This window comes from Oncorhynchus nerka, unplaced genomic scaffold (genome assembly GCF_034236695.1).
Source record: "Oncorhynchus nerka isolate Pitt River unplaced genomic scaffold, Oner_Uvic_2.0 unplaced_scaffold_712, whole genome shotgun sequence".
NCBI classification, from domain to species: Eukaryota; Metazoa; Chordata; class Actinopteri; order Salmoniformes; family Salmonidae; genus Oncorhynchus; species Oncorhynchus nerka.
The window spans coordinates 225,539-243,470 of NW_027040468.1; the positions used below are offsets into that span (position 1 = coordinate 225,539).

Genomic DNA, 17,932 nt, shown 5'->3' on the forward strand with positions numbered 1-17,932 from the left:
GGCCACAAACCTCATGGTTTTAACCTGACTTTAACATCTCACTGGGATTGGAGCCAGTTTCAGATTTACAGAAGCTAAAACCTTTTAGGATAACCCATCAATGAAAACCGCTGCAGGATGGAATGCAAACTGGCATAATGTAATAGGAATCTAACTGTCATAATGTAATAGGAATATAACTGTCATAATGTAATAGGAATCTAACTGTCATAATGTAATAGGAATCGAACTGTCGTAATGTAATAGGAATCTAACTGTCATAATGTAATAGGAATCTGTCATGTAATAGGAATCTAACTGTCATAATGTAATAGGAATCTAACTGTCATAATATAATAGGAATCTAACTGTCATAATGTAATAGGAATCTAACTGTCATAATGTAATAGGAATCTAACTGTCATAATGTAATAGGAATCTAACTGTCATAATGTAATAGGAATCTAACTGTCGTAATGTAATAGGAATCTACCTGTCATAATGTAATAGGAATCCAACTGTCATAATGTAATAGGAATCTAACTGTCATAATGTAATAGGAATCTAACTGTCATAATGTAATAGGAATCTAACTGTCATAATGTAATAGGAATCTAACTGTCATAATGTAATAGGAATCTAACTGTCATAATGTAATAGGAATCTAACTGTCATAATGTAATAGGAATCTAACTGTCGTAATGTAATAGGAATCTAACTGTCATAATGTAATAGGAATCTGTCATGTAATAGGAATCTAACTGTCATAATGTAATAGGAATCTAACTGTCATAATATAATAGGAATCTAACTGTCATAATGTAATAGGAATCTAACTGTCATAATGTAATAGGAATCTAACTGTCATAATGTAATAGGAATCTAACTGTCATAATGTAATAGGAATCGAACTGTGCTGGCCACATGTAATAGGAATCTAACTGTCATAATGTAATAGGAATCTGTCATGTAATAGGAATCTAACTGTCATAATGTAATAGGAATCTAACTGTCATAATATAATAGGAATCTAACTGTCATAATGTAATAGGAATCTAACTGTCATAATGTAATAGGAATCTAACTGTCATAATGTAATAGGAATCTAACTGTCATAATGTAATAGGAATCTAACTGTCATAATGTAATAGGAATCTAACTGTCATAATGTAATAGGAATCTAACTGTCATAATGTAATAGGAATCTAACTGTCGTAATGTAATAGGAATCTACCTGTCATAATGTAATAGGAATCCAACTGTCATAATGTAATAGGAATCTAACTGTCATAATGTAATAGGAATCTAACTGTCATAATGTAATAGGAATCTAACTGTCATAATGTAATAGGAATCTAACTGTCATAATGTAATAGGAATCTAACTGTCGTGTTCCCCAAAATGAAAAAGAACTGCAATAGAAACATTGGTTCAGTCAAATTGCCCAGGAGGATATGATGTGTCATGTGTTTCAGTCATATTACAACGACCGTGTTTCTATCTCTATACATGAACCAGACATAACCAGACATGACCTGGAATATTACATAAAGAGACGAGCACAAGGGATTACGTGTGTGTGTGTGTGTGTGTGTGTGTGTGTGTGTGTGTGTGTGTGTGTGTGTGTGTGTGTGTGTGTGTGTGTGTTGTACATGGATGTATATGTGAGTTTATGGGGGAAATGAGATCAGAGATAAGAGTAAGTTAGGGGGAAATGAGATCAGAGATAATGTACTGTAACTGTCCCCATAGACAGCAATGCCATGAGATCAGAGATAATGTACTGTAACTGTCCCCATAGACAGCAATGCCATGAGATCAGAGATAATGTACTGTAACTGTCCTCATAGACAGCAATGCCATGAGATCAGAGATAATGTACTGTAACTGTCCTCATAGACAGCAATGTCATGAGATCAGAGATAATGTACTGTAACTATCCCCATAGACAGCAATGTCATGAGATCAGAGATAATGTACTGTAACTGTCCCCATAGACAGCAATGCCATGAGATCAGAGATAATGTACTGTAACTGTCCTCATAGACAGCAATACCATGAGATCAGAGAGTATAAAGTGTAACATTAACAGAGGATTGTCCAAGGCCCTGCCACATGAAACTGGGCCAGTTTGGACCGGCTGTTGGCTTCGTCCTTATCTACGTCGCTGAGGTATAAAAGAACTGGAGACTGGGTCCAAGATGTACGACCGATGTTTTCAACGTAATCTGCTCACGTTCTCATACACCGATTCATGGAGCGTCTGTAGCCGGATTGTATCTGGATTCACGTGCACGCTGTCCCTCAGTGTAAACAGGGAGCAGGGCTCCATCCATAAACATGGCCGACATTTCATTCATTATAAAATTGTTAGTATCTTCAGTTGTGAGTGATGACAAAAACATTGGCCTCAGCTACAATTATTTGAATAGATTTATTTTTGCGCACAAAAGTTATGACTAAAGTCTCTTACTAGGAATGTTCTAATCTGACTTCTCTATGTGGCCGTCAATGTAAATTGTCTTTCTGGTGTCGGGCGTCAGTTAAACTGCAGTACCGAATCAAGACCGTAGGAGCAGTGGAAACCGAATCAAGACCGTAGGAGCAGTGGAAACCGAATCAAGACCGTAGGAGCAGTGGAAACCGAATCAAGACCGTAGGAGCAGTGGAAACCGAATCAAGACCGTAGGAGCAGTGGAAACCGAATCAAGACCGTAGAGCAGTGGAAACCGTGCTTCTAAAACAGAATCCTGGGCTCTTGATCTAAAATAGGCTCATGTCCAGAAATGTCTGGTCACTTCAGGACAGTGGCTAGGCTATATTAGCCCTGATCCATGAAGGAGGCCACGAAGGATGCTTGTGTTCAGGGCAGTCCTATGTAAGAGTGGTCAAGGGAGCCTAGATGTTGATCAAGGCAGTTAACCCCTGGGTGTTGTGGATGTTGATCAAGGCAGTTAACCCCTGGGTGTTGTGGATGTTGATCAAGGCAGTTAACCCCTGGGTGTTGTGGATGTTGATCAAGGCAGTTAACCCCTGGGTGTTGTGGATGTTGATCAGGCAGTTAACCCCTGGGTGTTGCGGATGTTGATCAAGGCAGTTAACCCTGGGTGTTGTGGATGTTGATCAAGGCAGTTAACCCCTGGGTGTTGCGGATGTTGATCAAGGCAGTTAACCCCTGGGTGTTGTGGATGTTGATCAAGGCAGTTAACCCCTGGGTGTTGCGGATGTTGATCAAGGCAGTTAACCCCTGGGTGTTGTGGATGTTGATCAAGGCAGTTAACCCCTGGGTGTTGTGGATGTTGATCAAGGCAGTTAACCCCTGGGTGTTGTGGATGTTGATCAAGGCAGTTAACCCCTGGGTGCTGTGGATGTTGATCAAGGCAGTTAACCCCTGGGTGTTGTGGATGTTGATCAAGGCAGTTAACCCCTGGGTGTTGCGGATGTTGATCAAGGCAGTTAACCCTGGTTGATCAAGGCAGTTGTTGCGGATGTTGATCAAGGCAGTTAACCCCTGGGTGTTGCGGATGTTGATCAAGGCAGTTAACCCCTGGGTGTTGCGGATGTTGATCAAGGCAGTTAACCCCTGGGTGTTGTGGATGTTGATCAAGGCAGTTAACCCCTGGGTGCTGTAGATGTTGATCAAGGCAGCCCCCTGCACTTCTCTGATTCAGAGGGGTTGGGTTAAGTGTGGATTTTTTACTCTGATTAAATGTCAGGAATTGTGAAAAACTGTTTAAATGTATTTGGCTGAGGTGTATGTAAACTTCTAACTTCAACTGTAGGTATTCCTCTTGTCCAGATGGGATAGGGCAGTGTGCAGTGTGATGGCGATTGCCTTGCGAGGGTTAACACATTTAAATGTCTTACTCACGTCGGCTACAGAGAAGGAGTGTTGTTCATTCCTGATATAGAGTCATTTAGAGTGTTGTTCATTCCTGATATAGAGTCATTTAGAGTGTTGGTCATTCCTGATATAGAGTCATTTAGAGTGTTGTTCATTCCTGCTATAGAGTCATTTAGAGTGTTGGTCATTCCTGATATAGAGTCATTTAGAGTGTTGTTCATACCTGATATAGAGTCATTTAGAGTGTTGTTCATTCCTGATATAGAGTCATTTAGAGTGTTGTTCATTCCTGACTTAGGGCCATTTCAGCCAGGCTTTCTATCTCACCAAAGCCAACAATATGGTCTATGTGATGGAGGTGGCAGAGGTAATGGTGACCACCGACCAACCAGCACCACATTATCAGGAGAATGAATTACCCCGACTTCCCCCGCTTCCCCTTCTTCACTCCCCTTGCCCCAATTCGCACTGCGTGGCCCTGACTGGAGAATTACCATGGAAACCCTGTTATCCTCCGACTGGATTCCAATCAGACACCCCATGGGTTCTGTTTTGTTCCAGTGCCCACAGCTCTGGCTCTTCATGCCCTGAAAAGTAGACTGAGGAAAATGATGTGAAACTGTGATTGCCTCCCAAATGGAACCCTTGTCCTTATATGGTAGTGATCTACTTTCAACCAGAGGCCTATAGGCTTTCATCAACAGTAGTGAACTTTATAGTTAATGTAATGGAAATAGGGCATCATTTCAGACAGACTGAGGGAGAATGACAGCTTGACTCGGCCGCGGAAGAAAAGCTTCTTATATCTCCCATGGAGAGGATTACCTTCAGGGCTTTATCAACCAGGGAATGGATGCAGACAGTGTCTGTATCTCTCACGGTCCTCACCTGTAGTGTCTTCTAGACAGTGTCTGTATCTCTCACGGTCCTCACCTGTAGTCTCTTCTAGACAGTGTCTGTATCTCTCTCGATCCTCACCTGTAGTGTCTTCTAGACAGTGTCTATATCTCTCACGGTTTCTTCTAGACCTCACCTGTAGTGTCTTCTAGACAGTGTCTGTATCTCTCACGGTCATGTAAGTTTCTCACCTGACAGTGTCTGTCTTCTACGGTCCTCACCTGTAGTGTCTGTATCTCTCACGGTCCTCACCTGTAGTCTCTTCTAGACAGTGTCTGTATCTCTCACGATCCTCACCTGTAGTCTCTTCTAGACAGTGTCTGTATCTCTCACGATCCTCACCTGTAGTCTCTTCTAGACAGTGTCTGTATCTCTCACGGTTCTCACATGTTCAAGGGGAAATTGGAGTCTCTTTTACATCTGCATTTAAGATGACTTGGTTGACCTTTGTAGCCCTATCAACCTCATGCACAGTACGGTTTTGCTGGCCTGTTTATGACTGTTTGAATGTGTTTCTGTCACGATCAGTGGAGGCTGCTGAGGGGAGGATGACTCATAATAATGGCTGGAATGGAGTCAATGGAATGGTGTCAACCACAGGGAAACCACGTGTTTGATGTGTTTGATACCCTATGTCTTGATGCATTACATTATGGCTAGTAGCACTGTATAACACTCTCTTTCTCTCTCTCCCTCTCTCGCTCTCTCCCTTCCTCTCCTCCTCTCTCTTTCTTTCTTTCTCTCTCCCCTCCCTCTCCCTCTCCCTCTCCCTCCCTGTCTCTCTCTCTCTTTCTCTCTTTTCTCTCTCTCCCTCCCTCCTCCCTCTCTCTGTCTCTCTCTCTCTCTCTCTCTCTCTCTTGCTCTTTCTCTCTCTCTCTCTCTCTCTCTCTCTCTCCCTCTCTCTCCCTCTCTCTCTCTGTCCAGTGCTCGTACGTTCCTCCATGTGAGAGGGACAACCAGAAGAACAAGGACAACGTTCTGTGGTGGGAGGACTACTGGACTAAAGAGGTCAGCTCCCAATCCTTCACCTGTTTCTTCAACCAGCAGAGAAGGTGAGACCCTCCCCTAAACCCTACCGCTAGCCCCTCCCCTACCACTAGCCCCTCCCTAACCCTAAACCTTACTATTAGACCCTCCCCTACCCCTAAACCCTACCCTACCCTCCCCTAGCCCCTCCCCTAACCCTACCACTAGCCCCTCCCCTAACCCTCCCTAGCCACTCCCCTAACCCTACCACTAGCCCCTCCCTAACCCTACCACTAGCCCCTCCCGTAACCCTAAACCCTACTATTAGACCCTCCCCTCCCCCTAAACCTTACTACTAGCCCTCCCTTAACCCAAACCCTACCACTAGCCCCTCCCTTAACCCAAACGCTTCCCACTAGCCCCTCCTCTACCGTTAGCTCCTCCCCTACCATGTCAGAATTCCATCGTTTGAGAGGTGAGACCCCCTCCCCACCCCCATGTCACTCATACTGAGAAGAATGAGACAATACATCAACAATCATGTTCACGTCCTTCCTGCTCACATCCTTCCTGCTCACGTCCTTCCTGCTCACGTCCTTCCTGCTCACGTCCCTTCCTGCTCACGTCCTTCCTGCTCACTTCCTTCCTGCTCACGTCCTTCCTGCTCACTTCCTTCCTGCTCACGTCCTTCCTGCTCACGTCCTTCCTGCTCACGTCGTTCCTGCTCACGTCCTTCCTGCTCACTTCCTTCCTGCTCACGTCCTTCCTGCTCACATCCTTCCTGCTCACATCCTTCCTGCTCACTTCCTTCCTGCTCACGTCCTTCCTGCTCACTTCCTTCCTGCTCACTTGCTTCCTACTCACTTCCTTCCCTAATGCACCAATATAAGTATTCTGTCTTCTGAGAGGTGAGCCCCTCCCCTACCACTCCCACTGGTGAGAGCATACATCAACGACAATTTAATAAAGCAGAATACAACAATGTTAGAATTCCATCTTCTGAGAGGTGACAGAGACCTACCTTCCCTGCTCTCATTCTGATTACAATAACCCTCTCTCAAGACATGTCTCATACCGAGTTTAATATAGGAGGATTTGTCAATTCAGGAAGTGAAATTCAATTCAAACTGAGAGATCCTGAATCCGGTGCTCTCTCAACCACCACAGAAGAAGTGTCTACAGTACTTTGTCAACCCACAATACATGTTCACACGCTCCCTGGTTATACAGCAGCACCTTCAGAGCTGTCACTAGACCAAACACGTGTTGGCTGAAGTAAAACACAAACACTTTTTCCCTCCAAAGAGATTCTCGAGATTTGAGACCCGTCTGGGCAAACTGGAAGATGGATTGTTTGTCAGGACAGGCTCAGTCTGCAGTCTATTTTAGGGAGAAGCAGTGAGAACCAGATGGACAAGGTGTAACAATGTAATGTGGCCGCCTTTTCAAAAACCCTCTCTGTTCTTTTTCAACTAAACTATTGCTATTTTCACGTGTAATATTTTCCTGCAGTAAGTCTTAACTCTTAACATGACTTACATTCGACAAAGCGAATATGGCAAAGACAGTAGCAGACAGGCAGTGAAGTCACAAGATGCACCTGGTCATCAGCTGTGTGGTGATGGGAGAGTCTGTCGCCTGCTGTGGATCCATTTCCTGTGGGGCAGGACATGACATGTTCCATGTACTGTAGGGAGTAGTCTGAGAACACCACTTATCAACACTTATCCGTGGCCAATCATCCCTTCAGTGGCTATTTTTGGAGGCTCATTGGATCTTGTTGAGAAAGTGTGACTCAAGGAATCAACACGTACTGTTGCAGACCGTGTGGGTCTCATGGTACACCTGGTACACCTGGGGCCTGGTACACCTGGTACACCTGGGGCCTGGTACACCTGGTACACCTGGGGCCTGGTACACCTGGTACACCTGGGGCCTGGTACACCTGGTACACCTGGGGCCTGGTACACCTGGTACACCTGGGGCCTGGAACACCTGGTACACCTGGGGCCTGGTACACCTGGGGCCTGTATCCAGGACACTCTTCTTTATTTAACTCCGCAAGTCAGTTCAGAACAATTTCTTATTTACAATGACGGCCTAATCCCGAACGACGCTGGGCCAATTGTGCGCCGCCCTATGGGACTCGCAATCACGGCCAGTTGTGACAGCCTGAAATCGAACCAGGGTCTGTTGTGACTAAAATGCAGTGCCTTATAGACCGCTGCGCCACTGGGAGCCCTCCACCTCTTGAGTTGGGCCTTTTTGTTCATCTGGGCAGTTCATTGTATTGCAGATTACTCTTGTCGCAATGCAAGTGATTTTCTCCATCACCAGTAAACTCTTAGATTGATTGAAATAAATGCAAAGTGTAACGTATGTTTATAACTGAAATGGTACACGGATAGTGTTCAGAGGCCTGTGACCTCCTCAGCAGAGTTGACTCTGTCCTACGTTCCCTCTAGTCCAGTGTTCAGAGGCCTGTGAACTCCTCAGCAGAGTTGACTCTGTCCTACGTTCCCTCTAGTCCAGTGTTCAGAGGCCTGTGAACTCCTCAGCAGAGTGGACTCTGTCCTACGTTCCCTCTAGTCCAGTGTTTAGAGGCCTGTGACCTCAGCAGAGTGGACTCTCAGTTCCCTCTAGTCCAGTGTTGACTCTGTCCCCAGCAGAGTTTCCCTCTAGTCCAGTGTTCAGAGGCCTGTGAACTCCTCAGCAGAGTTGACTGTCCTACGTTCCCTCTAGTCCAGTGTTCAGTGGCCTGTGAACTCCTCAGCAGAGTTGACTCTGTCCCACGTCCCTCTAGTCCAGTGTTCAGAGGCCTGTGAACTCCTCAGCAGAGTGGACTCTGTCCTCGTTCCCTCTAGTCCAGTGTTCAGAGGCCTTTGAACTCCTCAGAAGAGTTGACTCTGTCCTACGTTCCTCTAGTCCAGTGTTTAGAGGCCTGTGACCTCCTCAGCAGAGTTGACTCTGTCCTACGTTCCCTCTAGTCCAGTGTTCAGAGGCCTGTGAACTCCTCAGCAGAGTTGACTCTGTCCCACGTTCCCTCTAGTCCAGTGTTCAGAGGCCTGTGAACTCCTCAGCAGAGTTGACTCTGTCCTACGTCCCCTCTAGTCCAGTGTTCAGAGGCCTGTGAACTCCTCAGCAGAGTGGACTCTGAGTTCCCTCTAGTCCAGTGTTCAGAGGCCTTTGAACTCCTCAGAAGAGTTGACTCTGTCCTCGTTCCCTCTAGTCCAGTGTTCAGAGGCCTTTGAACTCCTCAGCAGAGTTGACTCTGTCCCACGTTCCCTCTAGTCCAGTGTTCAGAGGCCTTTGAACTCCTCAGCAGAGTTGACTCTGTCCTACGTTCCCTCTAGTCCAGTGTTCAGAGGCCTTGAACTCCTCAGCAGAGTTGACTCTGTCCTACGTTCCCTCTAGTCCAGTGTTCAGAGGCCTTTGAACTCCTCAGCAGAGTTGACTCTGTCCTACGTTCCTCTAGTCCAGTGTTCAGAGGCCTTTGAACTCCTCAGCAGAGTTGACTCTGTCCTACGTTCCTTCTAGTCCAGTGTTCAGAGTTGAACTCCTCAGCAGAGTTGACTCTGTCCTACGTTCCCTCTAGTCCAGTGTTCAGAGACCTTTGAACTCCTCAGCAGAGTTGACTCTGTCCTACGTTCCCTCTAGTCCAGTGTTCAGAGGCCTGTGAACTCCTCAGAAGAGTTGACTCTGTCCTACGTTCCCTCTAGTCCAGTGTTCAGAGGCCTTTGAACTCCTCAGCAGAGTTGACTCTGTCCTACGTTCCCTCCAGTCCAGTGTTCAGAGGCCTGTGACCTCCTCAGCAGAGTTGACTCTGTCCTACGTTCCCTCTAGTCCAGTGTTCAGAGGCCTTTGAACCTCAGCAGAGTTGACTCTGTCCTACGTTCCCTCTAGTCCAGTGTTCAGAGGCCTGTGAACTCTTCAGCAGAGTTGACTCTGTCCTACGTTCCCTCTAGTCCAGTGTTCAGAGGCCTTTGAACTCCTCAGCAGAGTTGACTCTGTCCTACGTTCCCTCTAGTCCAGTGTTCAGAGGCCTTTGAACTCCTCAGCAGAGTTGACTCTGTCCTCACGTTCCCTCTAGTCCAGTGTTCAGAGACCTTTGAACTCCTCAGCAGAGTTGACTCTGTCCACGTTCCCTCTAGTCCAGTGTTCAGAGGCCTGTGAACTCCTCAGCAGAGTTGACTCTGTCCTGAACGTTCCCTCTAGTCCAGTGTTCAGAGGCCTGTGACCTCCCTCAGCAGAGTTGACTCTGTCCTACGTTCCCTCTAGTCCAGTGTTCAGAGGCCTTTGAACTCCTCAGCAGAGTTGACTCTGTCCTACGTTCCCTCTAGTCCAGTGTTCAGAGGCCTTTGAACTCCTCAGCAGAGTTGACTCTGTCCTACGTTCCCTCTAGTCCAGTGTTCAGAGGCCTGTGAACTCCTCAGCAGAGTTGACTCTGTCCTATGTTCCCTCTAGTCCAGTGTTCAGAGGCCTTTGAACTCCTCAGCAGAGTTGACTCTGTCCTACTTTCCCTCTAGTCCAGTGTTCAGAGGCCTGTGACCTCCTCAGCAGAGTTGACTCTGTCCTACGTTCCCTCTAGTACAGTGTTCAGAGGCCTGTGAACTCCTCAGCAGAGTTGACTCTGTCCTACGTTCCCTCTAGTCCAGTGTTCAGAGGCCTGTGAACTCCTCAGCAGAGTTGACTCTGTCCTACGTTCCCTCTAGTCCAGTGTTCAGAGGCCTGTGAACTCCTCAGCAGAGTTGACTCTGTCCTACGTTCCCTCTAGTCCAGTGTTCAGAGGCCTGTGAACTCCTCAGCAGAGTTGACTCTGTCCTACATTCCCTCTAGTCCAGTGTTCAGAGGCCTTGAACTCCTCAGCAGAGTTGACTCTGTCCCACGTTCCCTCTAGTCCAGTGTTCAGTTGGCTGACACTGGGCTGTGTCTTCTGCTGCAGTCTACACTGCACTACTGTGTGCTACTTTATATTGCTGTGTAATGCTGTATGGCTGCTGCAGTGTTGACCTAAGTGGGCCCCTCCAGACCACTGCTTACCCCAAAACAGCCTGATTACAGTGCATTTTATTTATATATCATCTAAAATATGTACTTTTATTTTAACTCAATACCCGTTCCAATTCTTAGTTTGCATGCAAGCTGTTCGTAAGTAAAGTTTTAATATAATAAAGAAACAGAATAGATAATGTTATTGAACATTTTATATCCAACACCTGCTTTGTGATCTTTTGCTATTCGGGATAATTATTACTTTTTCACACTTTGTTAACTGGAACATAAAGAGTATGAATCACCCCATAAAACAACAATAAAATCCTATTGCTGTATATCTGTATCCACCTCATTCCTGGCATCTGTTATCTCTCTGATAAATATTCCTCTTGACGTAATCAGTCTGTATTTAGTCTAAAACCAGATGCTCTGATTATACGCCTGACAATTACTGTTAGAAACATCCCTTCATTCAGAGGTATCATCAACTCCCCTCATTCAGAGGTATCATCAACTCCCTTCATTCAGAGGTATCATCAACTCCCCTCATTCAGAGGTATCATCAACTCCCCTCATTCAGAGATATCATCAACATCCCCTCATTCAGAGATATCATCAACATCCCCTCATTCAGAGGTATCATCAACTCCCCTCATTCAGAGGTATCATCAACTCCCTTCATTCAGAGGTATCATCAACATCCCTTCATTCAGAGGTATCATCAACATCCCTTCATTCAGAGGTATCATCAACTCCCTTCATTCAGAGGTATCATCAACTCCCTCATTCAGAGATATCATCAACTCCCCTCATTCAGAGGTATCATCAACTCCCCTCATTCAGAGATATCATCAACTCCCCTCATTCAGAGATATCATCAACATCCCCTCATTCAGAGGTATCATCAACTCCCCTCATTCAGAGGTATCATCAACATCCCCTCATTCAGAGGTATCATCAACTCCCCTCATTCAGAGGTATCATCAACTCCCCTCATTCAGAGGTATCATCAACACCCCTCATTCAGAGATATCATCAACTCCCCTCATTCAGAGATATCATCAACTCCCCTCATTCAGAGGTATCATCAACATCCCCTCATTCAGAGGTATCATCAACATCCCCTCATTCAGAGGTATCATCAACTCCCCTCATTCAGAGATATCATCAACATCCCCTCATTCAGAGATATCATCAACATCCCCTCATTCAGAGATATCATCAACTCCCTCTCATTCAGAGATATCATCAACTCCCCTCATTCAGAGATATCATCAACACCCCCTCATTCAGAGATATCATCAACATCCCCTCATTCAGAGGTATCATCAACTCCCCTCATTCAGAGATATCATCAACTCCCCTCATTCAGAGATATCATCAACATCCCCTCATTCAGAGATATCATCAACTCCCCTCATTCAGAGATATCATCAACATCCCCTCATTCAGAGATATCATCAACACCCCCTCATTCAGAGATATCATCAACTCCCCTCATTCAGAGATATCATCAACTCCCCTGTTCCCCTTATTCCCCTGAACAAGGCAGTTAATCCACTGTTCCCCTGAACAAGGCATTTAACTCACTGTTCCCCTGAACAAGGCAGTTAACCCACTGTTCCCCTGAACAAGGCAGTTAACCCACTGTTCCCCTGAACAAGGCAGTTAACCCACTGTTCCTCTGACCACTGTTCCCCTGAACAAGGCAGTTAACCCACTGTTCCCCTGACCACTGTTCCCCTGAACAAGGCAGTTAACCCACTGTTCCCCTGACCACTGTTCCCCTGAACAAGGCAGTTAACCCACTGTTCCCCTGAACAAGGCAGTTAACCCACTGTTCCCCTGAACAAGGCAGTTAACCCACTGTTCCCCTGAACAAGGCAGTTAACCCACTGTTCCCACTGTTCAGTTCGATGACTGACCAGGTCTTTCCCTAAATGAGGGGATCATGTTATTACTCCTTCACACATGATGCAGCGTTTCTCTTCATCTGTTCTGTATCGTCCCCTGTTCTCTGGCTACATCCAGGCTTTCAGTTTGTTCAAAGCTGTGCCCCCAATTCCCCCTCCTGACCTCCATCTCCCTTCAACCCTGCTCTTGGCTTTTAGTATCTGTCTGTCTGTCTGCTCATCTCCCTTCATCCTGCCCTTGTCTCTTAGTATCTATCTATCTGTCTGCTCATCTCCCTTCAACCCTGCCATTGTCTCTTAGTATCTATCTATCTGTCTGCTCATCTCCTTCAACCCTGCCATTGTCTCTTAGTATCTATCTATCTGTCTGCTCATCTCCCTTCAATCCTGCCCTTGTCTCTTAGTATCTATCTATCTGTCTGCTCATCTTCCTTCAACCCTGCCATTGTCTCTTAGTATCTATCTATCTGTCTGCTCATCTCCCTTCAATCCTGCCCTTGTCTCTTAGTATCTATCTGTCTGTCTGCTCATCTCCCTTCAACCCTGCCATTGTCTTTAGTATCTATCTATCTGTCTGCTCATCTCCTTCAATCCTGCCCTTGTCTCTTAGTATCTATCTGTCTGTCTGCTCATCCCCCTTCAACCCTGCCCTTGTCTTTAGTATCTATCTGTCTGTCTGCTCATCCTCCTTCAACCCTGCCCTTGTCTCTTAGTATCTATCTGTCTGTCTGCTCATCCCCCTTCAACCCTGCCTTGTCTCTTAGTATCTATCTGTCTGTCTGCTCATCTCCCTTCAACCCTGCCATTGTCTGTTAGTATCTATCTATCTGTCTGCTCATCTCCTTCAACCCTGCCATTGTCTCTTAGTATCTATCTGTCTGTCTGCTCATCTCCCTTCAACCCTGCCATTGTCTCTTAGTATCTATCTGTCTGTCTGCTCATCTCCCCTTCAACCCTGCCATTGTCTCTTAGTATCTATCTGTCTGTCTGCTCATCTCCCTTCAACCCTGCCATTGTCTAGTATCTATCTAGCTCATCTCCCTTCAACCCTGCCATTGTCTCTTAGTATCTATCTATCTGTCTGCTCATCTCCCTTCAACCCTGCCATTGTCTCTTAGTATCTATCTATCTATCTGTCTGCTCATCTCCTTCATCTATCCATTGTCTCTTAGTATCTATCTATCTATCTGTCTGCTCATCTCCCTTCAACCCTGCCATTGTCTCTTAGTATCTATCTATCTATCTATCTATCTATCTATCTATCTATCTATATCTATCTATCTATCTATCTATCTATCTATCTATCTATCTATCTATCTGTCTGCTCATCTCCCTTCAACCCTGCCCTTGTCTCTTAGTATCTATCTGTCTGTCTGTCTGTCTGCTCATCTCCCTTCAACCCTGCTCTTGTCTTTTAGTATATGTCTGTCTTTGTGCTAATATTTTTCTGTCAAACCATCATAATGATGCCATCATCCTCCTCCCTCCCATCCTCCTCCCCTCCTCCCATCCCTCCTCCCTGCTCCCATCCTCCTCCCTCCTCCCATCCTCCTCCCTTCTCCCATCCTCCTCCCTTCTCCCATCCTCCTCCCTCCTCCCATCATCCTCCCCCTCCCATCCTCCTCCGTCCTCCCATTCTCCTCCTCCCTCCTCCCATCCTCCTCCCATCATCCTCCGTCCTCCAATCATCCTCCCTCCTCCCATCATCCTCCCTCCTCCCATCCCCTCCCTCCTCCCATTCTCCTCCCTCCTCCGATCCTCCTCCCTTCTCCCTCCCTCCTCCCTCCTCCCATCATCCTCCCTCCTCCCATCATCCTCCCTCCTCCCATTCTCCTCCCCCCTCCTCCCATCCTCCTCCCTCCTCCCATCCTCCTCCTTCTCCCATCATCCTCCCTCTTCCCATCCTCCTCCCTCCTCCCATCCTCCTCCCATCATCCTCCCTCCTCCCATCCTCCTCCCTCCTCCCATCATCCTCCCTCCTCCCTCCTCCCATCATCCTCCGTCCTCCAATCATCCCCCTTCCTCCCTCCTCCCATTCTCCTCCCTCCTCCCATCATCCTCCCTCCTCCCATCATCATCCTCCCTCCTCCCATCATCCTCCCTCCTCCCATCCTCCTCCCATCCTCCTCCCTCCTCCCATCCTCCCATCCCTCCTCCCATCATCCTCCCCTCCCTCCTCCCATCATCTTCCCTCCTCCCATCCTCCTCCCTCCTCCCATCATCCTCCCTCCTCCCATCCCTCCTCCCTCCTCCCATCATCCTCCATCCTCTCATCCTCCTCCCTCCTCCCATCATCCTCCATCCTCTCATCCTCCTCCCTCCTCCTCCCATCATCCTCCATCCTCCCATCATCCTCCTCCTCCCATCATCCTCCTCCATCATCCTCCCTCCTCCCCATAATCCTCCCTCCCTCCCTCCTCCCATCACCCTCCCCTTCTCCCTCCTCCCATCATCCTCCTTCCTCCCACCTCCCATCCTCCTCCCTCCTCCCATCATCCTCCCTCCTCCCTCCTCCCATCATCCTCCCTCCTCCCATCCACCTCCCATCATCCTCCCTCCTCCCATCATCCTCCCTCCTCCCATCATCCTCCCTCCTCCCATCATTCTCCCTCCTCCCATCCTCCTCCCTCCTCCCATCACCCTCCCTCCTCCTTCCTCCCACCTCCCATCATCCTCCCTCCTCCCATCCTCCTCCCACCTCCCATCATTCTCCCTCCTCCCATCCTCCTCCCTCCTCCCATCATCCTCTCTCCTCCCATCATCCCTCCCTCCCCTCCCATCCTCCTCCCATCATCCTCCATCCTCTCATCTTCCTCCCCCATATTCTTCATTCTCCCATCCTCCTACCTCCTCCCATCCTCATCCCTCCTCCCATCATCCTCCCTCCTCCCATCCTCCTCCCTCCTCCCATCATCCTCCATCCTCTCATCCCCCTCCCTCCTCCCATCATCCTCCCTCCTCCCATCATCCTCCCTCCTCCCATAATCCTCCCTCCCATCATCCTCCCTCCTCCCTCCTCCCATCATCCTCCCTCCTCCCTCCTCCCATCATCCTCCTTCCTCCCACCTCCCATCATCCTCCCACCAACCTCCCCTCCTCCCATCATCCTCCCTCCTCCCATAATCCTCCCTCCCCTCCTCCCATCATCCTCCCTCCTCCCACCATCCTCCCTCCTCCCTCCTCCCATCATCCTCCCTCCTTCCTCCGACCTCCCATCATCCTCCCACCTCCCATCCTCCTCCCATCATCCTCCCACCTCCCATCATCCTCCTTCCTCCCATCATCCTCCCTCCTCCCATCATCCTCCCTCCTCCCCTCCATGTCTCTGTCTTTCTCCATCCCATCTTGCATTGCATCTTGCATTGCTGCCAGCTGTAGCTGTCTGCCACGTGCTCCTGATGTCTCTTCCCTCCTCCACCCCTCACCCTCCTCCACCCCTCACCCTCCTCCACCCCTCACCCTCCTCCACCCCTCACCCTCCTCCATCCCTCACCTCCCACCCTCACCCTCCTCCACCCCTCACCCCTCCACCCCTCACCCTCCTCCATCCCTCACCCTCCTCCATCCCTCACCCTCCTCCACCCCACCCTCACCCTCCTCCACCCCCTCACCCTCCTCCACCCCTCACCCTCCTCCCCTCCTCCATCCCCTCACCCTCCTCCACCCCTCACCCTCCTCCTCCACCCCTCACCCTCCTCCACCCCTTACCCTCCTCCAAAGAGTCGGTGCTGAATCCCTCCTGTGGATAGAAACCACGTTGTGGATCCTGACTTCTCTGCAACTAAGTGAAACGCGATGTACTTTGTCCCTGGATGGAATCCAGAATACATTTCTCCTAGATCATCAGACAATCCTTCACATTTAATGTTGATAGGTGACATTAGTGCTGCATTTAGTCTCTTTTCTGTCAACACTGAAGTTCCTGATAGACAGACATTGCTTTGCATTCTGTAAACACTCACCACTTTCTTGTTGCCTCCTCATGCCCCTAACTTCCTACACTTTTACCCCCTTGCCCTCTATCTCCCCCTGCAGGCCTGACGACGTACTGTGGCGGCGCTCCCCGACGCCAGCGTCCTCCTCCACTGCGTCCTGTGGCCCATGGTGAGCCTGCTGGTGGGTACCTCATCGTCCTTCTCACCGTGTGCGCCGCAGCCTGGCCGTGCGCGCCGAAGCCATCAAAAGAGGAAGTGCTCGCACGAGCCGGCAGGCAACTCAGAGCAGAGCAAGATGCCGCCCAACACCAACACCGCCTCCTTCCGGACCCTGCCGATGTTCGCTGTCCCTGTCCGACGCAGAGACCGGGAACAGGAACACTAGATGGATGGATGGATGGATTGATAGATTGATAGATTGATGATGACTGTGGTCTCAGTGGTGGCTGTTGTGTGATGAGGACCTCATAGAAGCGGGGAATGTTTGAACTTCCAATTATGACTGTTCTGAACACTCTCATTCCGCTGGACTGGACTCGAGGCTCATGCACCAGAAATGCTTGTCTGTCTTGTCTTGGTGTGTTTGTCTACTTGTGTAAGAGCCATTTTGTCAGTTCAACTCTCAGCTGGTGAGGACCTTTTCTAATGCTATGTGTATTACAATGTGTTGGTTATGTCTATGAATAACAAAAATCCAAAAAGGACAATGCCGCTTTCTGTCACTGGTCATGTTTTGGACAGGTCTGTGTTACGTGTTGAACCTCTGTGTCTCTGTGCTGATTGTAATGTGGTTCGCGTTTACTTCACTAGCCGAGCTCGGTCTCAAAGTTCAGAGTTCACTGACCTACAAACAGGAAATGTCTGTTATCTTTGAACACTCTTTAACTAGACTCTTCATTGCAAACCCCTGGTCGTATGAAAGGAGGGATCGTGAGGGCGTCCCGGGCCAGGACCACCTGAGAAGAATCTTCAACACAAAGTTACACAAAATGTCAGTACTTTGTTCAGAGAGAATGCGGTGAAAGGAATTCTGGGAGAGTCCTTCTAATCTCTGGGACGACAGAGCCAGAAGCAGACCTTGGTCTGATCACCCCAGCATGATGTACTGTCTTCTTCTCTAGGTGGTATTAGGAAGTGTTTAAATGCCTATGTCACTGTTACTGTTCTTTAACACCCCGGGCCACGATTTAAACAAATCGCAACAATGTGTTTATTACTTTTAAAGGCATATTACGGTTTGTTTTAATCCGGTTCCCCCTCTCTCTCCTCTCTGTACCACCTGCCTTTTACTAAACCTGTTTCTAACAAGGCTTCTTTAAGACATCTGTCCAACTACAGCCAACCCAACCGCCATGGACGGAATATGTCTGTTGTTCATTTTCAGGTGGTTGCCGCAGGACACG

The 17,932-nt window shown here is 48.0% G+C and overlaps 1 pseudogene; it reads left to right on the top strand.

Moving 5' to 3' along the window:
* Positions 1-5,635: 5,635 nt before the first annotated feature.
* Positions 5,636-17,198, top strand: LOC135571181 (calcium-activated potassium channel subunit beta-4-like; annotated as a pseudogene).
* The last annotated feature ends 734 nt before the right edge of the window (positions 17,199-17,932 follow it).